Source organism: Cuculus canorus, chromosome 18, assembly GCF_017976375.1.
Source record: "Cuculus canorus isolate bCucCan1 chromosome 18, bCucCan1.pri, whole genome shotgun sequence".
Lineage (NCBI taxonomy): Eukaryota > Metazoa > Chordata > Aves > Cuculiformes > Cuculidae > Cuculus > Cuculus canorus.
In genome coordinates this window covers 13,289,110-13,310,157 of record NC_071418.1, presented here as the reverse complement: position 1 = coordinate 13,310,157, position 21,048 = coordinate 13,289,110, and the positions used below count along the sequence as shown (strand labels likewise).

The 21,048-nt window shown below is 52.7% G+C and overlaps 3 long non-coding RNA genes across 5 annotated transcripts; 2 read left to right on the top strand and 1 right to left on the bottom strand.

Moving 5' to 3' along the window:
- The first annotated feature begins 974 nt into the window (after nucleotides 1–974).
- On the top strand, nucleotides 975–4,170 carry LOC128853983 (uncharacterized). Its single transcript, XR_008452858.1, has 3 exons — nucleotides 975–2,772; nucleotides 3,058–3,489; nucleotides 4,024–4,170. It is a non-coding gene; the product is annotated as an uncharacterized LOC128853983 (long non-coding RNA).
- Nucleotides 4,171–4,489: 319 nt separating this feature from the next.
- On the top strand, nucleotides 4,490–19,069 carry LOC128853982 (uncharacterized). 3 transcript variants are annotated; one of them, XR_008452857.1, is made up of 7 exons: nucleotides 4,490–9,735; nucleotides 9,990–10,073; nucleotides 10,543–10,654; nucleotides 10,887–11,689; nucleotides 16,953–17,107; nucleotides 17,857–18,369; nucleotides 18,419–19,069. It is a non-coding gene; the product is annotated as an uncharacterized LOC128853982 (long non-coding RNA). The 3 variants fall into 3 exon arrangements; XR_008452856.1 differs by having other exon boundaries at nucleotides 10,887–13,470; nucleotides 17,857–17,984; nucleotides 18,709–19,069; XR_008452855.1 differs by having other exon boundaries at nucleotides 10,887–13,470.
- LOC128853984 (uncharacterized) lies at nucleotides 13,304–19,190 on the bottom strand. Its single transcript, XR_008452859.1, has 3 exons — nucleotides 19,059–19,190; nucleotides 16,854–16,962; nucleotides 13,304–13,438 (listed from the first exon to the last, which is right to left on the bottom strand). It is a non-coding gene; the product is annotated as an uncharacterized LOC128853984 (long non-coding RNA).
- Nucleotides 19,191–21,048: the final 1,858 nt, after the last annotated feature.

The window sequence follows — 21,048 nt, the reverse complement described above, 5'->3', positions numbered from 1 at the left end:
TCCCAGCAGCTGCTTCTCACCTCCTCTTGGAGCCTCCCGGGGCTGCTGCACTATCTCACCCAGAGATGTTGGGCTCGTCATTGCTGAAACGAAGCACCCCAACCCGGCTCCCCCAGCACTGCCCTCTCTGCGCAGTGCCTTTCTCTCTCCCCTCCTAATCCAGCCCTGCTACCAACTGCAAAGTCCTGGCCTGAAAAGGAATAACGAGACTTTAGGAAACAGCTTTGCAGCACCTGCTCCAGCCGGCAGGGAAAGCTTTAGCCTAAAGCCTGCACAAATGCTCTGTACTTATTGCAGGTTTCCTTCCCCTGGCTTCTCTGATCCCAGTAGGCTCACGGACAATTCCAATGCTCCAGCTCCGTGCCTGTGAGCTGCCATTGCAGGAATGGGCTGTGGGGGTTAAAAGGGGCTACAGCCAAGGAGATCCCCCGCCCCCAATCCTGCTGGGGTTGCATCTCCATCACGTGGGGCTGGTGAGCCCACACCGGGTGTCGTGAGACCCCGATTGAATCATGCTGTGCTGCTGGCATGCTCGGTCACTAAATTACTCCTAAAGACCAGAAGTATCAAGATACTGGGATTTGTGTTCTCAACACGGCTGGGAAGAGCTGATCCAGGGAGGTGAGAGTGCAGGGAGCTGCTGTCTGTCCCCTGCCCCTCGTCGGCGCTGGTGAAGCGAAACCCAGGCTGCTGGTGCAGGACAAAGCCAGGGGTGGATGTTCCTCCTCTGATTGAAACCAGACCTCAGGTGGTGCTGAGGGAATGCGTTGAAACCAAACCAGCCCAAGCTCTCCTTCTTACATGGAAATAGAGTTTGTCTGCTCAGGGGTTGAAGTCCAGCAGATGTGGCTTTGTGCAGAGACAGAGGTGCGGTGCCACCAAAGCAAACCCTGCAGTGGCAACTGAGAGCACACACCCTCCTCTCACTCAGCTCCTGGAGGGGACGACAGCCCCGAGGGACACCGACATCCAGGTTGCCACCCCAACATCCATGTTGCCACCCCTACACTGGGAGCAGGATGATGTGGGATGAGTGTGAGGACCAGCACAGCAGCAGGGCTGGGGTGATGCCCGGGCTGGAAGGATGAGATGAAAACACCCAGGCAGGACCCTTGGCAACAGCAGGCAGAGAGGAGGCAGGTGGGCAAGAGAGACACAGCGCAGCCTCCCCAGGACCTTCTCAAACCTTGTGTCAGCTTTCCGGCTTTCTCCTCAAAAAAATCCTACCAACATACACAATTCAAAAAACCCCAAGGATTAGGAAATGCAGGGAAACAGCAGGAAGTGGAGAGGAGCCCTGGGAGCCCTTGCAGTGCTCACAGACTGGGCAGGGCAGGGCCAGAAGTGGCTGAGGCAGCTCCGGAAAGGCTTCCCACCCAGACCAACCTGGTCCCAGCCCGGGAAGTGTTACTAAAACTCTCAGTCGCACCCTGGGATTTGAGGGAACTGAAATCTTGTGGTGCAACTGGAAGGGATGAAGCAAGAGGTGCTTGCTCAGGAAGGAGTTGAGGGATCCAGCGCTGTGGGGCTTCACAGGCAAGGCGTCAGCAGGCTGTCTCCTAGGATTCCTGAACAGCCTCTGTTGTCACCACCTTCCCCTCATCCTCCCGTGTCCACTCTTCGGGGAGCAGAGCCCCTGCCACAGCTGGACCCTTCAGTGCTAAGCGAGGATGACAGGATTATTGGGAAACAAGTTGACACTTCCAAACATATTCTCTTTGCTGCTCTTTTCCTTCCTGAAGCTGGTCTGAGTGTGGCAGGGGTTGCTCAGGAAAGCCAGCAAGCTAATGTCGTCTTGCATTTGGTGCCAGGACATGAAGTAAACACCGTCAGGGACCTCGCTCCGGTTCAAAGACAAGCCCTGTTTCTTATTCTGATCACATTATCCGTGCTCTCTGTACAGCTTCATTGATTCATATCTTAAAAAGAAAAGCCTTCAAAACCCATTAAGCCTGCCTTGCAATTCCAGGCCCTGCTCTCAGGGGCTGGGGCAAGAAGCATTAACTAATCTGCTCACATTACCTCGCCTTTGAACCGAGCATCTCTTGGCGTCAATCAAGTGTGTTTGGAAGTGATACGCTCCCGCGCAGGGCGAGTTTTGGCTGCCGAGGTCATCCAATGTCAAGTGAGCAGAGGGATTGGCACTTAGGCATTGTCCCCGGCACTGGGCTCCCTTTGGCACTTGTGGAGCACCCAGAGTTCATGCCCCGGGGAGGGACAGTGGAGGGGTCTAAGTTATGGTCCTCTGTTTCCTCATGGAGGACCATCCAGTTATAAAGAAGCCCAGGAAAGAGCAACTTCCCATGGCTGCTTCTTCTCAGGACCTCAGATGGCATCTGGGGCGCAAGAGTGGAGATCTTCCTGGTGTCAGCCTGGCTGAGTCGATGACGGAAGAGGATTTGCAAGCAGCAATGTCCTCTCAAGGATTACGAAAGTCACGGTGCCTATTGCCAGGGAAAAGAAGGTCCTTCCAGCCTCTTGGGCTCAAGCTCAGCCGGCAGCTGCTGTTTATTTGGCTTTGGTGACTTCACAGCATTCGGAAACATGTTCCTGGGAGCCCAGCATGCTTCAGCACGGCTGGCCGGGACATCAGGTTCAGCCACCCTATGTGCTCCCCAGTGCCTTGCGCAAGGCAGCTCCACGCCCTCTGGCTTAACTTCCACTCGGAAAGAAATTATTTACTCTCGTTTCCATCTGGCTGGAGGAGACACTTGGAATGTTTCTTCCACTGCTCTCCTGAAGGCTTCCCATCTCTCTGGTGCCAGCAGCAAGGTCGTATCCGTCCCCTCTGCCCCTGGCTGACCCCCAGGTTAAGGGATGGGGACTGTTTACTAGAGGGTTTTAGAAGGATTTAGTTTTACTGACATCTCAAGTGCTGCTCGTGACTGTTGTTTTTAGGGTTTGGAGCACTTGGAGAGAATGTGTCCACCAAGAGTGGATTAACCACATCCATTCCAGGCCCGCACAACGGCTGGACTTGGGGGCACCTCTGACCCTATCTGGCCAGGGATAGAAAGCGAGGCTTCCTGGAAAGCTTGGCTTTGTTTTCTCTTTCAGACCCAACCGGTCATTGAACCTGGCCTGATCTAGGTTGCTTGGATTTGGTTCTGATTGCAAAATCCTGTTGCAGGGGTAAGCTGTTTTCCGGTTGAGTTACAGGAATGCCCAGCTTGGGTTTTTTTCTCAGCTGCCCTGCAGCAGCCAGCATCCATCCCACACCATCCCTGCCACAGCGCCAAAATGGAGCCAGAGCTTCCTGGCTGTGCCTTTAGGCACTGTTAAACCCTGTGTGAGCGCACTCACACATGGCCATCTTCCCCTTGTCCTCTCTCTTACAGAGGTTTCTCTTCTATTTATTCTCTTTAACACAAAGCCACTCAATTCCAGAAGATGCATTTGGCTTTGCGAAGGGCTGAGCTGGGACGAGGTGCATGAAGGCACGTCACTGCCTGGGGACAGGGACAGCTAAAGAGAGGAAAGGCTTCCCCGGTGAGAAGCACAACAGGCACAGAGGTCTGGGGGGAAACCGTGGGGCCAGAACCGTGCTGTGGGAGATGTGTGTGAGCTGCTGAGCGAGGGGAGAACAGGGAGGAGGAGGCAAACCTGGCCTGAGTGACGGAGGATGCAGACAAGGTCTCGGGATCAGCTGGCTGAGACTCGTCCATGGGGAATTACAGGCAAGTCTGAGCCTGTCAGATTACTGGAGCCAGGAATGGGGGAGCAGGTTGAAGCAGATCTGGCAGAAGGAGGGATGTGGGAGCCGTAGAGAAAGCCAGGAGTGGGAAGGTGGGAAAAGAAGGGAGGGAGGCGCACAGGAGGGGGGGAGCTGGGGAGAGCACCCAGCCCTGGTGCACACAGGAAGGGGGGGAGCAGCGGGGAGCAGCGCAAGCCAAAACCAATTAAGTGCTCAAGGGTTCACAGACCATCCGCTCAGCTCATTCCCATCCGAAGGTCAGAGAAGAGCGTCCTCATTTGTCGCCTCTTAATTACATCTGATCCTGCACTAATTCCTCCTAAAACCAGCCCGGAGAGGCTTCAGGTGGCTGCTGGGGAGAGGTGCCCACCAGCCGTGGTGCTAGGCAAGCCAGGCACAGGTGACAACCCTGGGCCAAGCGGTGCCTCCAGGAGGGACACGAGGGGCTGGTGTCGCTGCGTGGTGATGGAGGAAGCGCCATGTGCACCACCGTCCTGCTCCTCGGCACACTGGTCATGATGCTGCGACGCCGCTTCTTCAACAAAGTCGAACCGTACGTCCTCTCCCGTTCCCTTTCCACCCGCTCGGGGCCCCAAGGCCGAGGACAGGAAGGTCAGGGGTGGGTCTAGGGTAGAGGATCTCACTATTCAGCCTAAGACCCATCCCTGGAGATATTTGGGTTCCTCCTAGTTTTGGTCCTCAGGGCGACACCAGGAGACATTCCCTTGTCCTGTGCAGAGGGAAGCCTTCTGTGATATTCTTGGCAGGGCACATCCTCAGCGGGTCACCTTCTCCCCATGGCACCTGTGCGAGCAAGGAGGAAATGTGGGATTGGTTTGTTGTCTTTTCGTGCAAAGGGACAGGGCTGAGCTCCTGGGATGCCCTTACATGCGCTGACCAAGGCGGTTCCCAACTGGAAGAGTTCAGCACTTTGCTACCCATCCAGGCAAGCAGCCTGGCTGCCTCCTGCTCTTCATGCCTCAGCTGAGGCAGAGCTTTTGGCTGTGGGGACATCGCCAGGTTGTCAATGACACCCAATAGCACCCAGCCAGCAAACCTGCACCTGGCATGAAATAGGCCTGGGAAGGTCCTGCTCCACCCCTGGAGTGCTGGGAGGTTGGATGAGGGTCTGGGTACAGAGGATGCTTGACAACACCAGCTAGATGTCAGCTCTCAGAAGAGCCAGCAGCCACCACCCCGCAGCCGTGGCCCTGCTGCGCTCCGTGTCCATGCAAACACTCACTCACATGCATCCTGGCTCCGAGGCAACGACAGTGAGCAGATGGAAGGGACTTGCTGCAGTCCCACGTTGAGGCAATGACAAAGCCGCCACCAGAGCACAAGGTCAGCTCCTGCTCAGAGCATCCCTGCTGTGCCGTGGGCATGGTGCCGATGCCTGCAGCTTCCACTACCTGCAGCTCCTCATGTCTTTTGGGAGGGAGTTTTGTTCCCTTTCAGCAGTCGCTTGGCTTCAGCTCGGTGACAGCAGAGCCACGCTTGAGGCTGTGCAGTCGCCTGCTCCAACACCAGACTCTGCGGGAAGAGGTTTCCGCTGGAGACGCACAAATCTCTTTACCACGGGAGACTGGAGACATCTGAGAGTGGGGAGGTCAAATTGGCACTTAATGAGCCAATTAAGTCAGAAGAGGGAGAAACAAGTCTCAGAGCAGGGAAGGCATCTCCTGACTTGCATGCCCCCAGCCCCTCTGCCCCCTGTCCCAGCTGCTGGATTAAAGACTCATTAAATGCCTGTGCGAACATGCGCTTGCTGAGGAGGTGGAGGCTGGCTCTGGGGAGGGTGGCAGAGCTGGCCGTGCCTTGGGAAGCATCAGGGGGAGCAGGCAGCGCTGCCACAGGCAGGACAGGGACATGGCTGGGGACGAGTCACCTGCAGCGATGACACCGGTGCCGCAGCATGAGGCAGATCCAGCTACAGCACAAGCCCTGCCCTTGGGAGCCAGAGAGAGCTGCCTTCAGGGTGGCCAGGACGGGGATGTGGGGCAGCTTTGAGGCTAGTTCAGCAACCTGCTAGGAGCAAGCGAGTCGTGCAGGTGTGGGAGAAGTTGTCAGGGCTGCAGGACTGCTTTGTAGCTCGGGCACCGTGTCCTTGCTGTTAGAAGCAAGCAATGAGAAAGCACAAAACCTCACAGAAGGAGGTAGGATGGAGTCTGGAGCCAAAAAAAGCTGGGGCTGAGAGGAACACTGAGGTTGCTGTAGCTTTCTCCATTTCTGGCAGCATCAGCACTCCTTCTACCACATCTAAAGCAGGGTCCTGCAGCTTCACCCTGTGGTCAGATCTCACACCTGACTGCCATCATCACCAGCATCATCACCATCATCGTGTGGCCGGCCAGACAGCAACGCAGCACAGGGAGGGAGTGTGCCTGTTGCTGGCACCAGCAGCCTGGGGATGGGCTCAGAGCAAGGGCTCCCTGGCACAGGCGGGTCCTGAGGAGCACGAGACTCACGGCTGGATGACAAGGAGAAGCTTCTTCTGAGCCCTGCCACGGCCTTCAGACAGACAAAGACACCAGCCAGCAGAGAAGCTTTATGCTGCTAGATTAGTTCCTTGGGTGATTAATTGCTCTCACCATTAAAGAACAGTGGCTATTAACAGCTTTTCTACTTGCTCCATTTTGGACATTCATCTACTCACTTTGCTCTGCACTGGCATAAATCAGAGCAGTTCCACTGATGGCTTTATTCCAGGAGAGAATTCATCTCCAGACATTTGTATTTTGGAAAAGAGAAGTGGCAGAAGCAGATGCTGCTGGCCAGGGATTGGGGAGAAGTTGTACAGATGACCAAGGCAGAAGTACTGTGGCTTTGGATGGGCATGGTGAAGGGCAGGCAGCATCCTCCAGACCTTGAACAGACCTGAGGCTCTAGAGCTCCAATCTGGTTTCAATCCAACCGGATTTTGGTGAGTTAGAGGATAAGGCTCAAGCTGGGCAGGCACTAGGTCCCCATACAGCAATAAAGACCAGAATTTTCCATCTGCGTACTAGTCTGGATGACCCTTGGATTAAAGACATCCCTGAAAACCAGCACACGGTGAAGAAAAAGACATCCCGTGTTCCGTGGGATAAAGCTTCCTCAGCACAGGAATGCCCCTCTGGCTCTGATGTCCCCGTGTGTGAAGCAGAGCGTGCGTCCTGAGCAAAGGACACAAATGAACAGCACAGGCAAGATCAGATTATGCGAAATCCCCTGCTCACTTGACCTCCTTCACGTCCCATCTTCTATTTATATGCCTCGGGGCTGCCAGGGACAGTGCAGGTTGTCCTTGGCCCACAGTGGCAGGGCTAGGGGTTCAGCTGGGGGGTTGGGGTTAGACTTGGCCCCCGGAGCTGGCTGCCACCGTCTGAGAAAAAGAAGTTTGAAGGGTTTCCTCCTATCAGCGTTGGCTGTAGGGTCTGTTCCCCCTCACTGGAGGTGATAACTGAAATGCTAACCTGGACTAACCTCCTTGTCGAGGGACACACAGTCCAACAGGTATCGCCTGGGCTTCCATGCTTGGGTTTCCTCAACAAGTAGTGATTTATTCTTTGGTTTACGTGACATTTCACGAGAAGGTCCTTGCCAGGGGCCAGGGCTGCTTATTGATGTCTGCTCTGTTTGTCTTTCTCATGTTCCACCCCTCCGCTGCTCACCACCCATGCTTGTGCGCTCCGTGGGCTTAGGGAGCTGGAGATGCTGCTGACCTGGAGCCCAGGGCTTGGTCTCAGTGTTGGTCCAGCGCAGGGCGACACAGGTCAGTAAGAACCCAAAGGAACACCCAAAAGAACCTGCTGGAAGAGCCACATCTGCGAGAAGAATCATCTTCCATGGAGAACTCTTGGAGAGGGAACAGGTTGGGGACTTTGTGGAGCAGGGCTGGACTATGGCAAATCAAAGGAGGCACTTTGGGGAAGCAAAATGTGGGTTTGCCTTCACTGCTGCTATCTCAGACCTCTCGCCACAGGCTGGGCACGATTCCCTGGGCCCCACGAGGGTTATTTTCTTAGGACATGGAGCCAGGGCCATGGAGAGAAGGAGCATTTGGTGCCTGCAACCTCTCCCCCCACAAGGACCCTGGTCGCACCCCACACGTTGCGCTGCAAGGTGAGAACCGACCCTCTGCACCTCAGGCTGGAGAAAACAGAGCCGGTAGCTTGGCATCATCTGGATTTAAATTTCCAGCTTAGTCCCCTCTGGGAAGCAGGACGTGACCTCCTCATTTCCACCACCCAGGCATGGCTGGCAGCCAGCAGCAGCGGCACAGGGCTCTGCATCTCCGGGCTGAAGCAATCAGCGCACAGCAGGCATGCACAGACAGCTGAATTTCTGTACGACTTTAAATACATTAGCAAGGCCACAAACACAGCTCCAAAGTGCCGCAAGTGCAGCTGAGCTGATAAATCACCCCCAACCCCACCAGCAAGAAAATATCCCCCCATCATTCCATGGGAGACAAGGCTTAGCACCACTTTCCCCCTTGTATCTGGAGCAGATCCGCTCTCTGCCTTGTTGTATTTGAATCCAGTACCACAAGGGTCAATTGTATGCCACTTCTGCGGAGTCATTATACTGTTGGTTATATAAATGTCTGGGCATGCACAAAAGGCAGTGCTGATACAGTGACTCCAACACCAACTCCCTCCAACACCTGCTTTTCAGCTGGAGAGAAAGCCGAGCACAAGAACATCTCGAGAGCTGTCACACAGAAAGCTGCTGTCTTTCAAGCTGAATGGAGGTCTAAATAGCTCTCACATCTCCTTTAGAATCTCATTTCTAAATGCAATTAATACTGGCACATGCATAATGAGAGACTGACGAGTGAATACAGATGCTGGCAATAAAGAAGCCAGCCCCGAGCGCTATGTAAGTATTACAAATCCTCACTAGAAGCTGACCTGGGAAGACAGCTTTCCAATGATTAAATCCAAGTGACAATATGACTGGATTCCTACATCTGTCACAATACTACCTGCCGACACATAATGAGCTACGCTAAAAGAACTAGCTCTTGCTGCTCTTCAATGCAGATAAAATGCCTATTCATAGAATGTAATTAATCTCTTCTTCAAAATCAGGAACCTTAGTGTCCTTGGTAACAACATGGCAGTGACTCAGAGAGCGACTCCAGCTTTTTCTTCTGATTTTCAAGTGAGTTGTTGAAAGTGACCCCAAATTCTAGCACTGAAAAGGAGCTGTGCTTCAGAAATGGAAAAGCCAGCTGGGTATCTGGAGGTGGGGACAGGTTTTACCCATGTCTCCGGTCTCTGCAGGCTCCTTTGGCATCTTAAGGAGGCTCCTGGGCTTGTTTCAGCCATTTTCCCTAGGATGAGACCAGTCTTGTCCCAAGACCTGATCCCTCAACCCACCGAGCACGAATTCCCTTTTGTCATCAGGTGTAGCCACACCGGGAATAACACTGAAAGCAGAGCAAGGGTGCGAATCGCAGGTTGAAGCTGGTCTCTGCCTGGTTTGCACAGGCAACACCCGCTGTGCGACTGCACCAGGTGCGTGTACACATGCACACATGCGTGTGGCTTCTCCCTCAGTTGACGTTTGAGCCTGCTGGCTTACTTCAGCCAACTTTGGCAGCGGATAGAGGTTCAGAGGCATCCAGTCTCATCCAGGTAGCAAAGAGGCAAAGCCACAAGCACTGACGTGGCAGAGGGATGCAGGGATGCTGCCAGAGCCTCTGGGCCCTGTGAGGGTTGTGCTTGGGTATCACCTGCTCCTCCAGCCCCCCTGCTCTGAGCTGGCTGAAATGGGGGCCAAAACGTGCTGGGCCACTCCAAAGCACCCAGGGGCCATATCTGCTTTCTATGAATTTCAGTGGGAAGCAACCACTGCTGCGTGTCGCTCACTAACCCAGTTCCAAAGCCCAGGGGAAGGATGGGCTGCGATAAAGGGACAGCTGTGTGGAGAGAGCGGCTGATGGAGGACTTTCATGATTTATTTCCTGACAGCAACAACAACAACAAAAGATAAAATCAGCATATTCCAGGCTAAGCTGTGCTGCAACAATCCCTCGTGGGACTTGAGCTGAGGTACTCGGTCCCCCCGCAAGGAACATTCAGCCCTGCCTGCTGCATGCTGCTTTGCAGAGCTGGGGGGACACGGGAGAAGGAGGTTTTTGTTGTTATCAATGGCTCAGGTCTTTCGATGCAAAGCCACCCTTTCCTTTCATTTATAAAGCCAACTTGGCCCAGAGGCTCTGCTCACACTGAGGGCAAGGTTTCTGAGCGCTTTGCCTGCAATCAGTATCACTGCCCACATCTCACCCTGTTTCCTCTGTCCCCAGGCACCCCGAGGGAGAGGAAGAGACCAGGACAGAGGCTGGCTCCGACCCTTGCACCACGTAACATCACTTTGGAGCTAAAGCCAGGTGGGATGTAGCAGTTACCTGGGATAGATACAGCTTCGGTGGGACTGCAAAGAAAGTGCTATCTTGGGTTAAAAAGCCTGGTCTTTGCCTTTCTGTCCTGTTCACAGACCCCTCAGGCATTTTAATGACAGTTTCTTCCTGTTTCACCCAGGATTTATAGCTCGCTGCCTACTAGTGAGGCTGGGAAGGCTCTAGAAAAGAGGCTTTCTCTGGGAAAAGGAAAACAGAGCCCTGAAACAGCTAGATTGGAAGAGAAAAGCCTATTTTTCCATTACTTTCAATATCAGCCCAGTTCCCAGGTGAGGGCGGACCCAGCCCTTCCTCTGCAGCCTCTCACCCACTGCCTGGATGCCAGGAGCATCTCTTAGGGACAGCAAAGGCAGCAGAGCTGGTGGTGGTCCAGCTGGGGTGGGCATGAGGTGATGCAGTGTGAGGATTTGGAACTGATGTGGCTTTGTGTCCTGCACAGTGAACCCAGGGAGTGAGGGCTGCCTCCAGGCTGTCAATCTGCGGCTCCCAGCAAGGGCTGGGCAACTCGTACTGCTCTCCTGGCCCTGGGAAGAAAACTTTGGTGTCGAAGGGTGAGGAGACACTGGCCTGGGCTGGGGCACATCCATGCAGTTCGGGGTGGAATCGAGGCCAGGGCTGTCTTTTCTCTTTCCCCACCAGCCTACAAGTCACTGCTGAATGCCCGTGGGCAGCTCAGGAACTCACCCTGCCCTGCCTTCCCTTTGGCAGATTCCTCAGAGCTTGTAACCTTGTCTGTCCCAGCTCTCAGCAAACGAATAACCATGGCTCCTTCTCCTCCCACAGCTCCCCTGTGCCCTGCAGCAGGCACCCAGCACATCCCAGCCTCAGCGCACACCGAAATCCCTGGCACAACACCCCACACCACCAATCCACACGCCGACAGACCCACATCACCCAGGTTCCCCTCCTGCAGCTTGGGGGGGACCAGGCAGCGGGTTAAATGCTGCTGCAGACAAGAAATTTGCCTGTTTGTAAGGCTGAGCCCGGGGGGAGTGTGGGCAGCCCCACAGCGATGCCCTCTGCGAGCCATAACTCAGCCTGTGCGTCTGGGGTCATCAGGCATCCCGCTCTCAGCCGTGGGGTCCGCATACCCTCTGCAGCTTTCCCATCTCTGCAAATATGATAATAAAAGATCAGTTTGCAGACACAGCTTGCTGTAGATGACAGCATTAGAGACGCATCTGTTTCTACTATGCACCAGTCTCATGCTGGGTTTATTTGGTCCATTTGCGGCAGGGAAGAGTTGCTTTCGGCATTCAGAGATGTCTCGTGTCTGGGAGAAGGTGGGGGGGAGGATATATTTTTGGCTCTATTTAGCCACAAAAATTTGGTTTTAGAATAAAAAAAAAAAAAACAATCAGTTTTCTGCTTGCTGCCAAACTGATTTCTTGTGCAAGCCTTCATTTGTTTGAGAACTCTGTGTCCTGTTGGAAAAATAAATGCTCTGATGGGAAAAGTCTATCAAGCGTGTATTGATCAGTCATCGGTGGACTTGCAAACATCAGCTTCATCCAAACTGAAAAAGCAGTTGCCAAAGTTTTTGCCAATACTTGAGAGGCAGAAGGAGACAAGTCTTCGCTTTCTCGGTAAGTGAAGAACCAGTTACAGAGCACAATCCTTTCTGTGGGCACAGTTGTTCTGGCCTCCCCATGGCTGGCACGAATTTTCAGTGCCAACTACACTCCTTTTTCACCCAGAATGAGCTCTTTGCTCATTGCTGAGAGCCAAACATTGCTGGTGGCCACGAGCAGGACGCAGCGATGCAGGAAGGAGAGCAGTGGGGAAAAAGCCTGGGATGTGGCTCCTGCTTGGGATACTCCCCGCTGCTGGCAGCAATATCTCCCCATCCTGGGGCTATAAGCTAAGGCCAGACACACAGACAAGGGCTCCCAGCGCTTGGTTTTCCCCAGTGATAGTTTCACAAACGTCTACAGAGTTTTCCTAATAGATTTTCCCCACCCCCAAAGATTTTTAATTAAGCCTTTACAACCTCAACTCACTTCAAACAATTTATTTTTCTTCTTTTGGTAAAGAAATATTATGATAAGGAAGAATAAAACAGCTGTTTTACCTGAGCTGCCTTCATTTTATAGCAGATTAAAAGCAAGATTGAAAGTCAATAATGCCTGGAAGGGGCAGAGGGGGGATCAGATGATGAATACAATGTACAAAGGCAGCAGAGAAGAGGTTGGGGGCTGGAAAGACAAAAGCTTATCAGGATTGAAGCCTCAAAAGCAGAATCAGCTCCTCAGATGATAGAAATCACCTGGACTCTGCTGACATGCTGGTATTGCTGTAGCACAGCTTTTATGTATTGATTTAAGGGAAAGTGAAGGTCAGGGGCTTAACTGCAGAGGAGGCATCAGGACTGAAGCCCTTCTGCCCTGGATGGGCAGTGATGAGCAACAAGGAGGATCTGCATTCAGGCAAGGTTGGACACGGGCTGGAAAGGACCCTGAGGCAAACGTGCACACACTGGAGCTATGACAGCCCCGGTGACTGGGAGCAGAGCCCCTCACAGCCCACTGACAGGAGCCAACTGGAGCCCCAGTTTGCTGCCTTAACTCAGGCAGAGTCGCCCTGAGCTTAGGGAAAATCCAGATTTCAGCCTGGACCTTACCATCAGTAACTCTGACCTTTTTCCCTGTCTGGACTAACACAAAAAATCCCAGAAAGGACAACGTGGGGCCAGCTGGAGATGGTGCCTGCAAACGTTACAGTGCTGCTGGGAACAGGGTCACTGCACTGTGAACCTGGGTGTGCAAACATCGCCTGCTAAATCGGCTGCACGGGGGTGTTGTAGATTTGGGGGATAAAGGTTTCCTGAGCTGCAGAAAGGCCAGCTCTCTGCCTGGGGACCTTTGAGAGGGCGGATTTTGTGAGAAATGTTCTTTATTTACTCAATCAACCGCAGCCAGCAGCTGAGCTAAGAGCGGGTGAGTCTGCCCTTAGCAAGCGGCTGCGGAGGGCTGCTCGCCGCAAGGAGGTGTTTGCTGTCTGCACTGAGATTTGTGATGGTCCCAAAAGGCTCTTGGTGGGTAGGAGTGGGAATTGGCTTAACCTTGTTAACTGCATCCTCTGCACCAGCCAAAACCATCCTTGGCTTTACAAGAAACACAGAATTGGTAGTGATAGCCCTCATGGACCACGTATGGTGTCACCAGCAGTTCTCCAAGGGATGGGATGCTCATGATCCTGAGGGCTGAAGGATGTGGTCCCACCATGCAGTCCTGCAGTTGCATTCCTGCCGAGGAGATGCCATTTGCTTGAGGTGGAAGGGAGGATTGAAACATCTCCGCTCTTCTTCTTTCCATCTCTGTTCCCACTAAAACACACTTTGGGAAAAAAACAAAAGGGAAATGAAATGGTGAGTAGGCTACACCCAGCTGGGGGTGATGGAGTGGTGTGGGACCAGCAGTCTCACGCAGCCTGGAGAAGGGGATGAAGCTGTGGGGCCTTGCTGGGCCTAGCTCCCCAGGGTTTATCTGACTGTCTGTTTTCATCATTTCTCTGTGAGAAGGGAAAAGGACCACACAGCAGCAGAAAGTCCTGGAAATCTGTGAGGGAGATCGTTCCCAGCACCCTTCCCTCCACCATCGCCCCTGTATACAATTGGCTACGGAGGATGTATGTCTCTGTATAGGCTCCAGCTTGGTGAGATAACGCCTCATAACTAGATTTCTAATTAGAGCCAGCAAGTGGCTTTCCCAGCTCTGAGCGTCCTGTCTCAGTTGCACACGTGTTTGCTCTGACAGATCAAGTAGACCAGGGCTGGGGTCATCTCACCTTGACTGGCCTGACTGGTCCATCCTCTCTGTATCAGACACTGCTGTCTCTCCCCTGCTCCCACTTCCAAGGCATCCAAAAGGTTGCTTGTGCCCTATAACATTTCCTTTTCGTAAAAAAATAACCAAAAAAAAAGAAACCGAAAAAAAACAACATAAAAACTATAGTAGAAGCAGAGGGAGGAAATTGCTTCAAGTTTCTTAACTATCTCATGGAACAAAAATGCTTCTTAAGGCTGTTCAGGGAAAAAGAGGGTCAAATGTCCCTCATTAACGCTGATTTACTGAGAGGGCTGGGAAGTGGAAGAGGGAGGCAGTCCAGCTGCCTGTCTCAGTGCACAAGGAGCCTGGCCTGGGATCCAGGCTGGAAGGTGAGGAGGGTGGTGGGTTTACTGGCAGAAGGTACAGTGGGGTGCAGGCTGCTGCACACCCACAGGCTGGTCATCCTCGAGCAGACCTGACTAGCTCTACCACGGCAGAGAGGCAGAGCTCTCTCAGCTCTTAGGAGCAGTCTGGAAATTCATTGACTTTCTGAAGCAAAGAGCAGAAAGTGGGTCCTCTGCAGGGAGCCTGGGGCTGAGTTGGGGCCATTTCCTTGCACCAACCTCAGCCTGTGCTATTCTCCATCGGGCAGCCCCCAGCTGAAACCTGGTGGAGAGGAAAGGGAGAAGGCTGGCCCAGATTTGAGGGTGTAAATCAGCAGGGTTCCTCTCCAGAGAGAGCTCAATTACATTGATTTACACTTGCTGCAGATTTGGTCCATTCAACCCAATTAAAACTCCAGAGGAAGTGCAGAGAGGCAGGATGTAATTACCCGCTCTGGAATCCCAGTTCAGAACAGGAGGCAGAGCTCTCTGGATCAAATTAATCCCTGGTGTAACTCTGCCGAAGTTACACCAGGGCTATAATTGGCCTGAAACATTTTAACTATCTCATTTAATGTTATTCATGCTCTGCTGGAGATGAGAATGTTTATCCTAAATGAGAGACTCTAATGCTCTGTAGCAATAATAGAGTGTGAGGTTTATGCGGTTTCTCATTTACGAGGATGCAGGGGAGGCCAGACTGTCATGGAAGATGTGGCAGATTTGGACTCCCCAAATCTTTAACCATTTCCACAGCTCCCATGGTGGCTGGTTTTCCAGTTGCCCTTCCTCTGGTGTGCCCACCCTCCTCACTCCCAGGCTGCTTTTCCATCTCTTGGAGATGCTGGGGGCTTGCACCTGATCCAGGGGCAGAAGTAGGAGGAGATGTAAAGTGGTAAAAGAGGGAATGGAAAGCACTGAGAGAGACCCTTCAAGACTAAACCTCCTATAAATCAGCAGAAGTGAGATCACCCAACAATAGCCTGGCCTCTCCAGTGATACTAAAAGAGGGGATTTCTATGGATGAGAGCTGGCTCCGTGGCCTTGCCCTGAGCCCCTGCAGGGCAGCAGCTCCCAGGCTCCGGCAGAAGGAGCAGGCGCAGCGCCATAGGTAGCTCAGCAAGAACGCAGAGCGCCGCAGTCCCCATTGCTGTCCAGACACCCCTGAGGAGATTGTTTCCAGCCACCAGCTCATGCTCAGAGGATGGTCCCATGGCTCCCGTGTCTCAGGAATCATGATTCATCTCATTCCCCCTCCCGTGGCAACGCCATCAGCCAACCCAAGCGTGCATCCTGCTGCGCGGAAAGCAAAGCGTGTGGGTTACGTTCCTCCTGCCCCAGCTGGACTCTGGCTGCTGGCACCCTGCAGTTTGGCCCTGCACCTCCGCCATGTGCCCCACACCTCCCTGAGCCAGGCCTGGCAGGGGCACTCACTGCAGGCTCCGTATCGGCATCACAGGGCTTTCACAGGGCATCACAAGGGATTCCGATTATCTGTCATTAAATCGTACGTCCATTCCCTAGGCTGTTTTTAAGACAGACCCCTGTCTTTCCCTCTGCTCCTTTGCCAGTGGAAACCGCAGGAAAGGCAGATCTGTTTGTTCCAAAGAAGTTTTAATGCCCTGTAGCTTAGCAGAGGCTCAAGCGTTATAACTCATTCTGGCTCCACTCTTCTCCTCAGAGGATATTAGATCCTTCTCTTGATATTTCCTCACTCTTTGTAGATGTTACCCTAGTTTTAATTTCCAGGGCTTCCAGACTGTTTTTAACAATGCTGAGCTTTCAAGTTGCTTCCTTCAAACTTTCTCCAGCCATGCGTTCCCAGAGCCTAAATAGCTTTGATTATTCCCAGATGTTTCTAATTTGCTAACCCCAGAGTAGTATTGTGTAACGGCTCAGAAAGAAGACTGACAGCAGGCATCCTGGGTTCTCTTTCCTGGTTCACCAAATTACTTCCCGAGCAGAACATCTATGGGATTTAACCTACAGAATCAATGCCATTAGCGCTGGGTTATTTTGCCATAGAGAACAGGACAGGAGGTGGCTGAAATCCTCTTGCTGACAGAGATTACCCACTGAAGCACGGGTCATTTTCTCCACCCAGTCCCTCCTTATCCTCTCTGCTGAGATTCCTAAGCAGGATGATGTGTTGGGGCAGCAAACCCGCAGGGAAGCCTTTAAGCAGGCATCACTGAGGCTGCCAGGCAGCACCTAGTGGACTTTGTCCACCTCCAGGCCAGGTCAGATTCCATCTCTACCCCTGAGCCAACAGCACAAAAGCAGCTCTGCTTGGGCCAAGTTTTCCTAGGCCCAGGGGGATGCGTGCATGTATCCCGACAGGCCAAACTATGAGGAGTAAAGAGTTTTACACAGCTGGCCGAGCTCCTAGCAAACCTCTGCAGCCCTTTTGACTCCGACAGTCCTCCCGCTCTCATGCTTAAACTATCGCATTGCTAAACACACATAAAAAACATCCTCATTCCCACTAGCAGAGAGCCAGGGTGCAGCCGAGCTGGCAGGAGATGCAGTTCCTCTCAGCTATCCATCAATCTTCTTAAGTTCACCCCAAATACCCCAGATTTCTCGGTGCCTCCACCCACCCTGCTGGATCCTTCCACTTCGGTTCTCAGCCCATTGCTTGGCTCCACAAAGCCCAAGGTCGTCTTGGCCATCACATTGCATCTCCCTCTCATTTGCAGAGGACCACGCCTGGATAGGACAAGGAACAACAATGAAAGAGGAAAACAAGATGGGAAAAGGGAAAAAAAAGCATCAAGAGAGAATATTTCTTTAGCGAAGACATAAACTAAGGGACGAACCAACCTGCCCCGGCATGTTCCCATGACTGCAGCAGGTGAGAAGCAATCCAGCAGCATTGAGCTCTTCAACAGCCAAAGTGACCCATGGTACAAAGACCCAACCCCAAGGCAAACACCCATAGCTCTGCCTGGGACATGGAGCATCCCCAGCACCCAGCCCCACCACTGCAGGGTGCAGCACAGCGCTGAGCAGACATGCCTCAGGCCAGGTCTGTCTAAGCAGGGCTGCACCCAGAGGTGCTCAGGAGAGCAGGGAGCTTGAGGGAGGAAGACCAGAAAGCCAAGTTGTGAGTGAAGAGTGTCAGTACTTGGAAAGCGCAACCAATTTGCTTTTAGCACAGTTCATGCCTCTCCAACAGTGCCTAGAATAACAAATTCCTTCCATCCTCCAAGCCTGAATGCTGGAGGAAGCTGCTGAGAAACTTAATTGATTAGCTGGATGCGTGCACAGAAATAAATTGCCCGGCATCAAGGAAGTCACTGTCTTGTCAGTTGATGCAGACACTGGTGGGAGATTAGGGAGACCAGCTGCAGTTTTTTATCACACAACTCCTTTTTTTAGTCTGGGAACAAGGCAAGGTCTGTTTTGATGGGGCGACCCGTTTCGCAGTGGCGTTGAGAGGTCAGAGAATTAGGGTTGAGTCCAGTCTGTGCTAACCACCCACCCTGGCCTCACTGGGCAAGCGTGGCCTGATCCTCAGTCCTGGAACCTTCAGCTGGTGAAGGGCCAGGAGGCAGGTGTTGGGCTGCCTGTACCTCTCACCCCAGCTCTCTGACCCCAAAGGTCCTATCAGCCCCTGAGCAGCAGGAGGAGATGCCCTGAGAGCAACTTCAGCATCCAGCATGCAGGGAATGGAGCTGAGCGTGCAGGAGGAGCTGTTTCCAGATGCCTCACAGCATCCTCCCAAAAAGGTACCCAGCTTCCCTAGCCTCTTGCCTAGGCTTTCTGCTTGCTTTCAGCATCTCTAGTGCTGCCCTGCCTGCCAGAGGGTCACCGCCTGCGATTCTGTCACTGCATAGGATTGCTTTCCCTGTTTGGCAAAGAAAACAAGCAGCCAAAGGCCTGTAGGGGCTGTGAACTTGCCTGTCACGTTCTCTGACAGTATCAAAACCTTTTGTTGCTTGTTTTTTTCCCAAACTGTCACCGCTCATCAAACCCCTTGTTTAAATCTTTGATCCTGAAAGCTTTCCTGAGCCCTCTGCAAAACAAAGGGAAAGTGCGTGGTCTGTTCTCCAAGGAGATTGGACACCACCTCAAAAGCAAAGAGGCTGACGATGCCAGAGCTCCCTACAGCAGGTACAGCAGAGCCAAGCGTTCGTGCTGATGCCAGAGCTCCCTACAGCAGGTACAGCAGAGCCAAGCGTTCGTGCTGTGCTGTGTGGCTGCCAGAGGTGGGAGGAAGGCAGCCTGCTAACCCCCAGCTTCCTCCTCTCTCTCAAACCCCTCAGCTCCTGCTTTTCGGCTCAGGGAAGGACGGAAGGGAAAGGAGAGGGCTCAGCCCTCTTGTTTGCTCTCTGCTGAGCAGCACTGTTCTCTCGCCCCCATTTCCCCTATTGCTGCTATTTGCTATTTGACCTGAGCAGCCCAGAGGAATTTTAGTCACGGTGCATTCCTAGCACAGCATCTGTTTTCTAGAGCAAAACAGGAACAGCTGCCAAGAAACAAATCTTCCCTTGATGCCTGGCACTTCTCATGGGTGGAACGAAGCTTCTTGGAAAAGGGAAAACCACCAGAGCTCAGCTGCCGCAAACCCCATCCCACTCTACCCCGCACCCTCCAGGGATTTCTGCAGTGCAAGGGGGCTCAGACAGAGACTAATTATCATCATGATAGCATCCATGTGGTACCACTTTGAAAGCCTTGAGTGAAAGAGAAGCTAAAGAGAGATCTCTTCATCGAGCTAAAGAGCTCTGTGGCAAAGAGAGTACTCCGGCTGACCCCCTAGTCCCAGCACCCAAGTCCAGCTGTGCCCAGTGTCCTTCTACCTGTCCAAGCCTGTTATGCCTGTTGTAACAGCACAGGATAAAGTCAGGTAGAAGGTGCTGGAGCAGGAGACGTCGAGTTCACGCATGGCTTGCTGTGAAAGAGCTTTTGAGGCTTGTCAGGGCTAAGTGAGGTTTGGCCCCAAGAGCTGTGAGAAAGCCTGGTGTTCCAGAGTCAGACTAGCGAGGGGGGATGCACACGGGGCTTGTACGGGCTGAGCTGGCTCTCAGATTTCAGGTGGAGGAGTCTTTGTCCACAGGATTGCTGTGTGCTTGAATAGCATAACTGACAGGTTTACATAACCCCTTTCCCCACAAAGGTTAATATCTCCCCCAATTTGGTATTAACCAAATGTGGGGCAGAGCCGGCAACAGTCTCTCTCTACCATGCCCGTGGGTCTCTTCTCAGCTTGCTGTGGCTCAGCAGGGTTTTCAGCAGAGGATAAAGACCGTGGTACAGAGGCTCTAGTTACTGGGAGGAGAAGGAGCAGAGCAGCTCAGGCAGCTGATACAGTCAGGCACAGTCCAGCAATGCTTTGGGAGCAGCAGCATTACTCGGGAACAGGGAGGTGGTCAGAGACAGGCAGAGGGAACTGAGGAAAGAAAAGACTTTCCTCATACACATCTGGGCCCAGCCCAGACACACGAGCAGCCTCAGAGCACGTGGTTACTTGGCTCTTCCAGGTGAAGGCACAGCGTTTGCTTTGTGTTTGCTCCCACCTTGAATGCAATCAATAGAAGAAGGTCAGAAATACTGGTAACTCAGTTTCTTGGATGTCTTATACCAGCTGACACCTGGTTTTTGCTGGTGACCAGGTGCCACCCTCAGTCATGATGCAGAAGGCAGCCTTCAGACAATACCAAGGCAATACATTTTTTCTTGTTCACCCTGATTGAGACCAAGACTTATCTTGAAATCAGCCTTTGCAGTTAGTGCTCAGCAGTCTCCACCTGGCAGCAATTGTCCTGATGGAGGTTCAGCAACATCTTCTCAGTGCATCATTTCAGCAGGATGTGCTGGAACAGGCTCAGTCAGCAGCAGTCCCAGCCAAAAACTCGTGCCACCTCAGAGGTTCACTCAAGTAGAGGCATTGTTTTTCTGACAGTAAAGATTTTTAGGCATGAAGCATGTAGAGTTCACAGCTAGGACAGATGTAGCACTGATCTGCCAAAGCCGAAGGCAGTGACACCAGGTTAACCCCAGTTAAGATGCATGTAGGTTTTCTGTGAAGGTAACACGAAGGTCACATTGCAGCACTCATCACTTTCTTGGTCATGGAGAGTGCCGGGGGATTGCTGTGAAGGCTGCAGAGTAACCAGAACTACTGACTGCAGCAAGTCACAGAATCATAAACTCCCTAGGCTGGAAAAAGCCTTTGAGATCATCAAGTCCAACCATACCTGTCCACTACCAAATCGTGTCCCTAAGCACTTCAGCTTGTAAGTTGAAGCTGGCAGGAAAGCCTGATCCTTGAAAAAGCAAGAGTTCATTTGTGATCCAGGCATTCAGGCCAGGTTTACACAGCAAGCCAGTCTCAGCAAGACTAGACTGCAGCTTCTCCTTCCGTATCTTGGCTAGACCAGGCTGTTCTGTTATAACAACACGAGCCAAGTCCACTCAGCAAGCTTTGGGTGAAAGCAGTATTTAGGGTTTTTCCTCACTAAATTGCATGAAGCTCCAGGCAACAGAAGCAGCCTTGTTCACGAGCTAAGCCAGCCCAGCCGAGCTCAGTCTTTCTGCTTCGGCTCAGCTCACTCCAGTAACAGAAGCAACAACAGCGAGGCTGTTCGAGGAAGCACTGCATGCATCTTCCCTCCCGTACCTGCACAGAGGTACAGCCACACGCAAGTCAGCAGCAGCAAGGTCAGCTTCTTAAGCCACTCAACAGGTATTTGAGCTTCTCTGCAAACAGCATCTTTGGATCACAGCTCAGAACCATCATCAGACTGAACAGCTGAGGCAGGAACAGGATTCTAGGGAGCGCAGAGCAAA